The sequence below is a fragment of the Rutidosis leptorrhynchoides genome, chromosome 2 (genome assembly GCF_046630445.1).
Source record: "Rutidosis leptorrhynchoides isolate AG116_Rl617_1_P2 chromosome 2, CSIRO_AGI_Rlap_v1, whole genome shotgun sequence".
Taxonomy (NCBI): Eukaryota; Viridiplantae; Streptophyta; class Magnoliopsida; order Asterales; family Asteraceae; genus Rutidosis; species Rutidosis leptorrhynchoides.
In genome coordinates, this window is record NC_092334.1 from 561,982,942 (window position 1) to 561,995,231 (window position 12,290).

A 12,290-nucleotide genomic window follows, 5' to 3' on the forward strand; every position below is an offset into this window, starting at 1 on the left:
CTCATTAGGTATTTTAACAATGAGTTATATACATAAAAATGAGACTATTAATTTAAGAAACTCGAAAACGATATATATAACGATTATCGTTATAACAACGTCTTACTAGGTACATATGAATCATATTAAGATATTGATACACTTGGTTAATTATGTTAAATGATAAGTAAATATATTATTAAGTGTATTAACAATGAAATACATATGTAAAAATAAGACTACTAACTTAATGATTTCGAAACGAGACATATATGTAACGATTATCGTTGTAACGATATTTAACTGTATATACATCATACTAAGATATATTATATATCATAATATCATGATAATATAATAATTTAACATCTCATTTGTTATAATAAACAATGGGTTAACAACATTCAACAAGATCGTTAACCTAAAGGTTTCAAAACAACATTTACATGTAACGACTAACGATGACTTAACGACTCAGTTAAAATGTATATACATGTAGTGTTTTAATATGTATTCATACACTTTTGAAAGAATTCAAGACACTTATCAAAATACTTCTACTTAACAAAAATGCTTACAATTACATCCTCGTTCAGTTTCATCAACAATTCTACTCGTATGCACCCGTATTCGTACTCGTACAATACACAGCTTTTAGATGTATGTACTATTGGTATATACACTACAATGATCAGCTCTTAGCAGCCCATGTGAGTCACCTAACACATGTGGGAACCATCATTTGGCAACTAGCATGAAATATCTCATAAAACTACAAAAATATGAGTAATCATTCATGACTTATTTACATGAAAACAAAATTACATATCCTTTATATCTAATCCATACACCAACGACCAAAAACACCTACAAACACTTTCATTCTTCAATTTTATTCATCTAATTGATCTCTCTCAAGTTCTATCTTCAAGTTCTAAGTGTTCTTCATATATTTTACAAGTTCTAGTTACATAAAATCAAGAATACTTTCAAGTTTGCTAGCTCACTTCCAATCTTGTAAGGTGATCATCCAACCTCAAGAAATCTTTGTTTCTTACAGTAGGTTATCATTCTAATACAAGGTAATAATCATATTCAAAATTTGGTTCAATTTCTATAACTATAACAATCTTATTTCAAGTGATGATCTTACTTGAACTTGTTTTCGTGTCATGATTCTGCTTCAAGAACTTCAAGCCATCCAAGGATCCGTTGAAGCTAGATCCATTTTTCTCTTTTCCAGTAGGTTTATCCAAGGAACTTAAGGTAGTAATGATGTTCATAACATCATTCGATTCATACATATAAAGCTATCTTATTCGAAAGTTTAAACTTGTAATCACTAGAACATAGTTTAGTTAATTCTAAACTTGTTCGCAAACAAAAGTTAATCCTTCTAACTTGACTTTTAAAATCAACTAAACACATGTTCTATATCTATATGATATGCTAACTTAATGATTTAAAACCTGGAAACACGAAAAACACCGTAAAACCGGATTTACGCCGTCGTAGTAACACCGCGGGCTGTTTTGGGTTAGTTAATTAAAAACTATGATAAACTTTGATTTAAAAGTTGTTATTCTGAGAAAATGATTTTTATTATGAACATGAAACTATATCCAAAAATTATGGTTAAACTCAAAGTGGAAGTATGTTTTCTAAAATGGTCATCTAGACGTCGTTCTTTCGACTGAAATGACTACCTTTACAAAAACGACTTGTAACTTATTTTTCCGACTATAAAACTATACTTTTTCTGTTTAGATTCATAAAATAGAGTTCAATATGAAACCATAGCAATTTGATTCACTCAAAACGGATTTAAAATGAAGAAGTTATGGGTAAAACAAGATTGGATAATTTTTCTCATTTTAGCTACGTGAAAATTGGTAACAAATCTATTCCAACCATAACTTAATCAACTTGTATTTTATATTATGTAATCTTGAGATACCATAGACACGTATACAATGTTTCGACCTATCATGTCGACACATCTATATATATTTCGGAACAACCATAGACACTCTATATGTGAATGTTGGAGTTAGCTATACAGGGTTGAGGTTGATTCCAAAATATATATAGTTTGAGTTGTGATCAATACTGAGATACGTATACACTGGGTCGTGGATTTATTCAAGATAATATTTATCGATTTATTTCTGTACATCTAACTGTGGACAACTAGTTGTAGGTTACTAACGAGGACAGCTGACTTAATAAACTTAAAACATCAAAATATATTAAAAGTGTTGTAAATATATTTTGAACATACTTTGATATATATGTATATATTGTTATAGGTTCGTGAATCAACCAGTGGCCAAGTCTTACTTCCCGATGAAGTAAAAATCTGTGAAAGTGAGTTATAGTCCCACTTTTAAAATCTAATATTTTTGGGATGAGAATACATGCAGGTTTTATAAATGATTTACAAAATAGACACAAGTACGTGAAACTACATTCTATGGTTGAATTATCGAAATCGAATATGCCCCTTTTTATTAAGTCTGGTAATCTAAGAATTAGGGAACAGACACCCTAATTGACGCGAATCCTAAAGATAGATCTATTGGGCCTAACAAACCCCATCCAAAGTACCGGATGCTTTAGTACTTCGAAATTTATATCATATCCAAAGGGTGTCCCGGAATGATTGGGATATTCTTATATATGCATCTTGTTAATATCGGTTGCCAGGTGTTCACCATATGAATGATTTTTATCTCTATGTATGGGATGTGTATTGAAATATGAAATCTTGTGGTCTATTATTATGATTTGATATATATAGGTTAAACCTATAACTCACCAACATTTTTGTTGACGTTTTAAGCATGTTTATTCTCAGATGATTATTAAGAGCTTCCGCTGTTGCATACTTAAATAAGGACGAGATTTGGAGTCCATGCTTGTATGATATTGTGTAAAAACTGCATTCAAGAAACTTATTTTGTTGTAACATATTTGTATTGTAAACCATTATGTAATGGTCGTGTGTAAACATGATATTTTAGATTATCAGTATTTGATAATCTACGTAAAGTTTTTTTTTAAAACCTTTATTTATGAAATAAAGGTTATAGTTTGTTTTAAAAATAAATGCAGTCTTTGAAAAACGTCTCATATAGAGGTCAAAACCTCGCAACGAAATCAATTAATATGGAACGTTTTTAATCAATAAGAACGGGACATTTCAGTTGGTATCCGAGCGTTGGTCTTAGAGAACCAGAATTTTGCATTAGTGTGTCTTATCGAGTTTGTTAGGATGCATTAGTGAGTCTGGACTTTGACCGTGTTTACTTGAAAAATGATTGCTTAACAAATTTTGTTGGAAACTATATATTTTTAACATGTGAATATTATGTGATATATTAATCTCTTAACGCGTTTGATATTATGTGATAGATGTCTACCTCTAGAACAAGTCCCATTGACTCACCTAATAATAATGAAGAGTCAAATGTAAATTGGAATGATTCATGGACTGATTCACAAGTTCCCGAAGAGGAACCGGAAGAAGAGTCGGAACCGGAAGAAGAATCGGAACCGGAAGAAGAATTGGAACCGGATGAAGAAGTAGAACCGGTGGGGGAAATAATAAAACGGTTAAGTAAAAGAAAATCCTCAACCAACCGACCAAGGTTAATTATGGTCAATGGTGTTTCCGCCAAGGAAGCAAAATACTGGGAGGATTACCAATTCTCCGATGAATCGGATTCCGACGAGAATTCCGATGATGTTATAGAAATTACCCCAATTGAATTTAAAAAGGCAAAAGAAAATAATAAGGGAAAGGGCATAAAAATAGAGAAATCTAATTCCAACCCCGATGAACTTTATATGTATCGTCAACCCCCGAAGTCCTTAAGTTGTAACAATGACCCGGGAACCTCTAAACCACCAGGTTTTTCTAAACCGTTGTGGAAAACGACAGTTAGTATTAGGGGAACATCATATATCCCTAGAAACTTGTCAAAACGAACCAAAACCGAAGAAGAAGAAACGAGCGAGTCGGAATAAGATAGTTGTATTCGTGTGGTGTAATATATGTAATATAGTGTTCTTATGCTTTATGATATATGTAAAAATTGCTTGTATTAATAAGTATTTTTTTTTTATGAATCTAACTCTTGTCTATTTTACAGTTTAAAAACACAAAATGGATAGACAACCCAATATTTTAAGAGACCTACCCGGAGACATGATTGATGAAATCTTGTCTAGAGTCGGCCAGAATTCCTCGGCACAACTATTTAAGGCGAGATCAGTTTGTAAGACATTCGAAGAACGTTCCAAGAATGTCTTGGTTTATAAGAGACTTTCGTTTGAAAGATGGGGGATATCACATTGGGAAACCCATAAGTTACGATGTGTTTACTTTGACGCATATATTGCGGGGAACCCAAATGCTATTTTACGCAACGGGTTAAGAAATTATTTTGACTCAATATATCCGAATATTGGACTTCGTGATTTAGAAAAAGCGACTAACATGCAACATAAAGAAGCATGTTATGCTTACGAATTAGTAATGTCCGCTTCTTACCAAAGTGAGAACAAGAACATCGGGCTACAACTATTAAACAAAACGTTTCCACAAGTGACGGAGTCGGTAATTGGAGTAAGAAATGAGGTTTTTAGATTATTACGGGACTGTTGGACATTACGTAACGATCGTCCCTTTGACGACGTTACAACACGCTGTCTTATCAACGGCCATAATGGTTATGTTCCACAAGACCAAGGATGGGAAGTAGTCCTAGTAAAACCAGAATGCATGACTTGTTTCTGGACGTATGAATTACGTGTCTTTATTGCCTTTGCTGAACGACTTGTGTACTAGCTAGAATTATCTTCACAACTATCTTGTATCAAAGTTATTGTGTGCTATATTTCATGCTTTATGTAAAATAAGCGGTATTGTAAGTTTGTAAAATATTGTATAAAAGTTTGAACGCGAAATATTATTATAATCAGTTTTTCATATAGAATTGTAGTAGTTGAATTGTATATTAGCTACTAAGTATGAACTTAACGGGTAGGTACTACCCGAATTTAAACTTATAAAACGCTAATATGAAGAAAAAGCTTTTATAAATGAGTTCATATTATGCTACGAAATACTATTAACTACTCTTAATATTCTGTATGATTAACTTGTTCCATTTGACTATTTTGAAGGAAATGGCACCGACTACTCGACACACCGTGAATATGAATGAAGAGGAATTTCGTACTTTTCTAGCTTCAAACATAGCCGCAGTACAGGCTGCGCTACATACCAACAATAACCTTGGATCTAGCAGTACAGGAAATCGTGTAGGATGCACCTACAAAGAATTCACTGCCTGCAAACCTTTGGAATTTGATGGAACCGAAGGACCGATCGGATTGAAACGGTGGACCGAGAAGGTCGAATCGGTGTTTGCCATAAGTAAGTGTACTGAAGAGGACAAAGTGAAGTACGCTACGCATACCTTCACAGGTTCTGCGTTAACATGGTGGAATACCTATCTAGAGCAAGTGGGACAAGACGATGCGTACGCACTACCGTGATCAGCATTCAAGCACTTGATGAACGAGAAGTACCGTCCCAGAACCGAGGTCAATAAGCTCAAGACAGAACTTAGAGGGTTACGAACCCAAGGATTTGATATTACCACGTACGAAAGACGATTCACAGAATTGTGCCTATTGTGTCCGGGAGCATTCGAAGATGAGGAAGAGAAGATCGACGCATTTGTGAAAGGATTACCGGAAAGAATCCAAGAAGATATAAGTTCACACGAGCCCGCCTCTATACAACAGGCATGTAGAATGGCTCACAAACTAGTGAACCAGATTGAAGAAAGAATTAAAGAACAGACTGCTGAAGAGGCCAATGTGAAGCAAGTCAAAAGAAAGTGGGAGGAAAACGGTGATAAGAATCACCAATACAACAACAACAGCAATTACAACAATAATCGCAACAATTATCCCAACAATCGCAACATCAATCGCAACTACAACAAACGGCCCAACAACAACAACAACAACAACAACAACAACAGCAACAGCAACTACAACAATTATCCCAACAACAATAATAACCGCAACAACAACAACAATCAGAAGCAGCTATGCCAAAGGTGTGAAAAGTATCACTCGGGGTTCTGCACCAAATTTTGCAACAAGTGTAAAAGAAATGGTCATAGCGCGGTGAAGTGTGAGGTCTACGGACCAGGGGTTAATAGAACGAAAGGAACAAATGGTGTCGGAACGAGTAATGGCGGAGCAAGTAGTGTCGGAGCAAGTTATGCCAATGTAGTTTGTTATAAATGTGGAAAACCGGGCCACATTATTAGAAATTGCCCGAACCAGGAGAACACGAATGGACAAGGCCGCGGAAGAGTTTTCAATATTAATGCGGCAGAGGCACAGGAAGACCCGGAGCTTGTTACGGGTACGTTTCTTATTGACAATAAATCTGCTTACGTTTTATTTGATTCGGGTGCGGATAGAAGCTATATGAGTAGAGATTTTTGTGCTAAATTAAGTTGTCCATTGACGCCTTTGGATAGTAAATTTTTACTCGAATTAGCAAATGGTAAATTAATTTCAGCAGATAATATATGTCGGAATCGAGAAATTAAACTGGTTAGCGAAACATTTAAGATTGATTTGATACCAGTAGAGTTAGGGAGTTTTGATGTGATAATCGGTATGAACTGGTTGAAAGAAGTGAAAGCAGAGATCGTCTGTTACAAAAATGCAATTCGCATTATACGAGAAAAAGGAAAACCCTTAATGGTGTACGGAGAAAAGGGCAACACGAAGCTACATCTTATTAGTAATTTGAAGGCACAAAAACTAATAAGAAAAGGTTGCTATGCTGTTCTAGCACACGTCGAGAAAGTACAAACTGAAGAAAAGAGCATCAATGATGTTCCCATTGCAAAAGAATTTCCCGATGTATTTTCGAAAGAATTACCGGGATTACCCCCACATCGATCCGTTGAATTTCAAATAGATCTTGTACCAGGAGCTGCACCAATAGCTCGTGCTCCTTACAGACTCGCACCCAGCGAGATGAAAGAACTGCAAAGCCAATTACAAGAACTTTTAGAGCGTGGTTTCATTCGACCAAGCACATCACCGTGGGGAGCTCCTGTTTTGTTTGTCAAGAAGAAAGATGGTACATTCAGCTTGTGTATCGACTACCGATAGTTGAACAAACTTACCATCAAGAACCGCTACCCACTACCGAGAATCGACGACTTATTTGATCAACTACAAGGCTCGTCTGTTTATTCAAAGATTGACTTACGTTCCGGGTATCATCAAATGCGGGTGAAAGAAGATGATATTCCAAAGACTGCTTTCAGAACACGTTACGGTCATTACGAGTTTATGGTCATGCCGTTTGGTTTAACTAATGCACCAGCTGTGTTCATGGACCTTATGAACCGAGTGTGTGGACCATACCTTGACAAGTTTGTCATTGTTTTCATTGATGACATACTTATTTACTCAAAGAATGACCAAGAACACGGTGAACATTTGAGAAAGGTGTTAGAAGTATTGAGGAAGGAAAAATTGTACGCTAAGTTTTCAAAGTGTGCATTTTGGTTGGAAGAAGTTCAATTCCTCGGTCACATAGTGAACAAAGAAGGTATTAAGGTGGATCCGGCAAAGATAGAAACTGTTGAAAAGTGGGAAACCCCGAAAACTCCGAAACACATACGCCAGTTTTTAGGACTAGCTGGTTACTACAGAAGGTTCATCCAAGACTTTTCGAGAATAGCAAAACCCTTGACTGCATTAACGCATAAAGGGAAGAAATTTGAATGGAAGGATGAACAAGAGAAAGCATTTCAGTTATTGAAGAAAAAGCTAACTACGGCACCTATATTGTCATTGCCTGAAGGGAATGATGATTTTGTGATTTATTTTGACGCATCAAAGCAAGGTCTCGGTTGTGTATTAATGCAACGAACGAAGGTGATTGCTTATGCCTCTAGACAATTGAAGATTCACGAGCAAAATTATACGACGCATGATTTGGAATTAGGCGCGGTTGTTTTTGCATTAAAGACTTGGAGGCACTACTTATATGGGGTCAAAAGTATTATATATACCGACCACAAAAGTCTTCAACACATATTTAATCAGAAACAACTGAATATGAGGCAGCGTAGGTGGATTGAATTGTTGAATGATTACGACTTTGAGATTCGTTACCACCCGGGGAAGGCAAATGTGGTAGCCGATGCCTTGAGCAGGAAGGACAGAGAACCCATTCGAGTAAAATCTATGAATATAATGATTCATAATAACCTTACTACTCAAATAAAGGAGGCGCAACAAGGAGTTTTAAAAGAGGGAAATTTAAAGGATGAAATACCCAAAGGATCGGAGAAGCATCTTAATATTCGGGAAGACGGAACCCGGTATAGGGCTGAAAGGATTTGGGTACCAAAATTTGGAGATATGAGAGAAATGATACTTAGAGAAGCTCATAAAACCAGATACTCAATACATCCTGGAACGGGGAAGATGTACAAGGATCTCAAGAAACATTTTTGGTGGCCGGGTATGAAAGCCGATGTTGCTAAATACGTAGGAGAATGTTTGACGTGTTCTAAGGTCAAAGCTGAGCATCAGAAACCATCAGGTCTACTTCAACAACCCGAAATCCCAGAATGGAAATGGGAAAACATTACCATGGATTTCATCACTAAATTGCCAAGGACTGCAAGTGGTTTTGATACTATTTGGGTAATAGTTGATCGTCTCACCAAATCAGCACACTTCCTACCAATAAGAGAAGATGACAAGATGGAGAAGTTAGCACGACTGTATTTGAAGGAAGTCGTCTCCAGACATGGAATACCAATCTCTATTATCTCTGATAGGGATGGTAGATTTATTTCAAGATTCTGGCAGACATTACAGCAAGCATTAGGAACTCGTCTAGACATGAGTACTGCCTATCATCCACAAACTGATGGGCAGAGCGAAAGGACGATACAAACGCTTGAAGACATGCTACGAGCATGTGTTATTGATTTCGGAAACAGTTGGGATCGACATCTACCGTTAGAAGAATTTTCCTACAACAACAGCTACCATTCAAGCATTGAGATGGCGCCGTTTGAAACACTTTATGGTAGAAAGTGCAGGTCTCCGATTTGTTGGAGTGAAGTGGGGGATAGACAGATTACGGGTCCGGAGATTATACAAGAAAATACCGAGAAGATCATCCAAATTCAACAACGGTTGAAAACCGCCCAAAGTCGACAAAAGAGCTACGCTGACATTAAAAGAAAAGATATAGAATTTGAAATTGGAGAGATGGTCATGCTTAAAGTTGCACCTTGGAAAGGCGTTGTTCGATTTGGTAAACGAGGGAAATTAAATCCAAGGTATATTGGACCATTCAAGATTATTGATCGTGTCGGACTAGTAGCTTACCGACTTGAGTTACCTCAACAACTCGCGGCTGTACATAACACTTTCCACGTCTCGAATTTGAAGAAATGTTTTGCTAAAGAAGATCTCACTATTCCGTTAGATGAAATCCAAATCAACGAAAACCTTCAATTCATCGAAGAACCCGTCGAAATAATGGATCGTGAGATTAAAAGACTTAAGCAAAACAAGATACCAATTGTTAAGGTTCGATGGAATGCTCGTAGAGGACCCGAGTTCACCTGGGAGCATGAAGATCAGATGAAGAAGAAATACCCGCATCTATTTCCAGAAGATTCGTCAACACCTTCAACAGCTTAAAATTTCGGGACGAAATTTATTTAACGGGTAGGTACTGTAGTGACCCGAACTTTTCCATGTTTATATATATTAATTGAGATTGATATTTACATGATTAAATGTTTCCAACATGTTAAGCAATCAAACTTGTTAAGACTTGATTAATTGAAATATGTTTCATATAGACAATTGACCACCCAAGTTGACTGGTGATTCACGAACGTTAAAACTTGTAAAAACTATACGATGACATATATATGGTTATATATATATAGTTAACATGTTTTTATTATAAGTATGTATCTCATTAGGTATTTTAACAATGAGTTATATACATAAAAATGAGACTATTAATTTAAGAAACTCGAAAACGATATATATAACGATTATCGTTATAACAACGTCTTACTAGGTACATATGAATCATATTAAGATATTGATACACTTGGTTAATTATGTTAAATGATAAGTAAATATATTATTAAGTGTATTAACAATGAAATACATATGTAAAAATAAGGCTACTAACTTAATGATTTCGAAACGAGACATATATGTAACGATTATCGTTGTAACGACATTTAACTGTATATACATCATACTAAGATATATTATATATCATAATATCATGATAATATAATAATTTAACATCTCATTTGTTATAATAAATAATGGGTTAACAACATTCAACAAGATCGTTAACCTAAAGGTTTCAAAACAACATTTACATGTAACGACTAACGATGACTTAACGACTCAGTTAAAATGTATATACATGTAGTGTTTTAATATGTATTCATACACTTTTGAAAGACTTCAAGACACTTATCAAAATACTTCTACTTAACAAAAATGCTTACAATTACATCCTCGTTCAGTTTCATCAACAATTCTACTCGTATGCACCCGTATTCGTACTCGTACAATATACAGCTTTTAGATGTATGTACTATTGGTATATACACTCCAATGATCAGCTCTTAGCAGCCCATGTGAGTCACCTAACACATGTGGGAACCATCATTTGGCAACTAGCATGAAATATCTCATAAAACTACAAAAATATGAGTAATCATTCATGACTTATTTACATGAAAACAAAATTACATATCCTTTATATCTAATCCATACACCAACGACCAAAAACACCTACAAACACTTTCGTTCTTCAATTTTCTTCATCTAATTGATCTCTCTCAAGTTCTATCTTCAAGTTCTAAGTGTTCTTCATATATTTTACAAGTTCTAGTTACATAAAATCAAGAATACTTTCAAGTTTGCTAGCTCACTTCCAATCTTGTAAGGTGATCATCCAACCTCAAGAAATCTTTGTTTCTTACAGTAGGTTATCATTCTAATACAAGGTAATAATCATATTCAAACTTTGGTTCAATTTCTATAACTATAACAATCTTATTTCAAGTGATGATCTTACTTGAACTTGTTTTCGTGTCATGATTCTGCTTCAAGAACTTCAAGCCATCCAAGGATCCGTTGAAGCTAGATCCATTTTTCTCTTTTCCAGTAGGTTTATCCAAGGAACTTAAGGTAGTAATGATGTTCATAACATCATTCGATTCATACATATAAAGCTATCTTATTCGAAAGTTTAAACTTGTAATCACTAGAACATAGTTTAGTTAATTCTAAACTTGTTCGCAAACAAAAGTTAATCCTTCTAACTTGACTTTTAAAATCAACTAAACACATGTTCTATATCTATATGATATGCTAACTTAATGATTTAAAACCTGGAAACACGAAAAACACCGTAAAACCGGATTTACGCTGTAGTAGTAACACCGCGGGCTGTTTTGGGTTAGTTAATTAAAAACTATGATAAACTTTGATTTAAAAGTTGTTATTCTGAGAAAATGATTTTTATTATGAACATGAAACTATATCCAAAAATTATGGTTAAACTCAAAGTGGAAGTATGTTTTCTAAAATGGTCATCTAGACGTCGTTCTTTCGACTGAAATGACTACCTTTACAAAAACGACTTGTAACTTATTTTTCCGACTATAAACCTATACTTTTTCTGTTTAGATTCATAAAATAGAGTTCAATATGAAACCATAGCAATTTGATTCACTCAAAACGGATTTAAAATGAAGAAGTTATGGGTAAAACAAGATTGGATAATTTTTCTCATTTTAGCTACGTGAAAATTGGTAACAAATCTATTCCAACCATAACTTAATCAACTTGTATTGTATATTATGTAATCTTGAGATACCATAGACACGTATACAATGTTTCGACCTATCATGTCGACACATCTATATATATTTCGGAACAACCATAGACACTCTATATGTGAATGTTGGAGTTAGCTATACAGGGTTGAGGTTGATTCCAAAATATATATAGTTTGAGTTGTGATCAATACTGAGATACGTATACACTGGGTCGTGGATTGATTCAAGATAATATTTATCGATTTATTTCTGTACATCTAACTGTGGACAACTAGTTGTAGGTTACTAACGAGGACAGCTGACTTAATAAACTTAAAACATCAAAATATATTAAAAGTGTTGTAAATATAT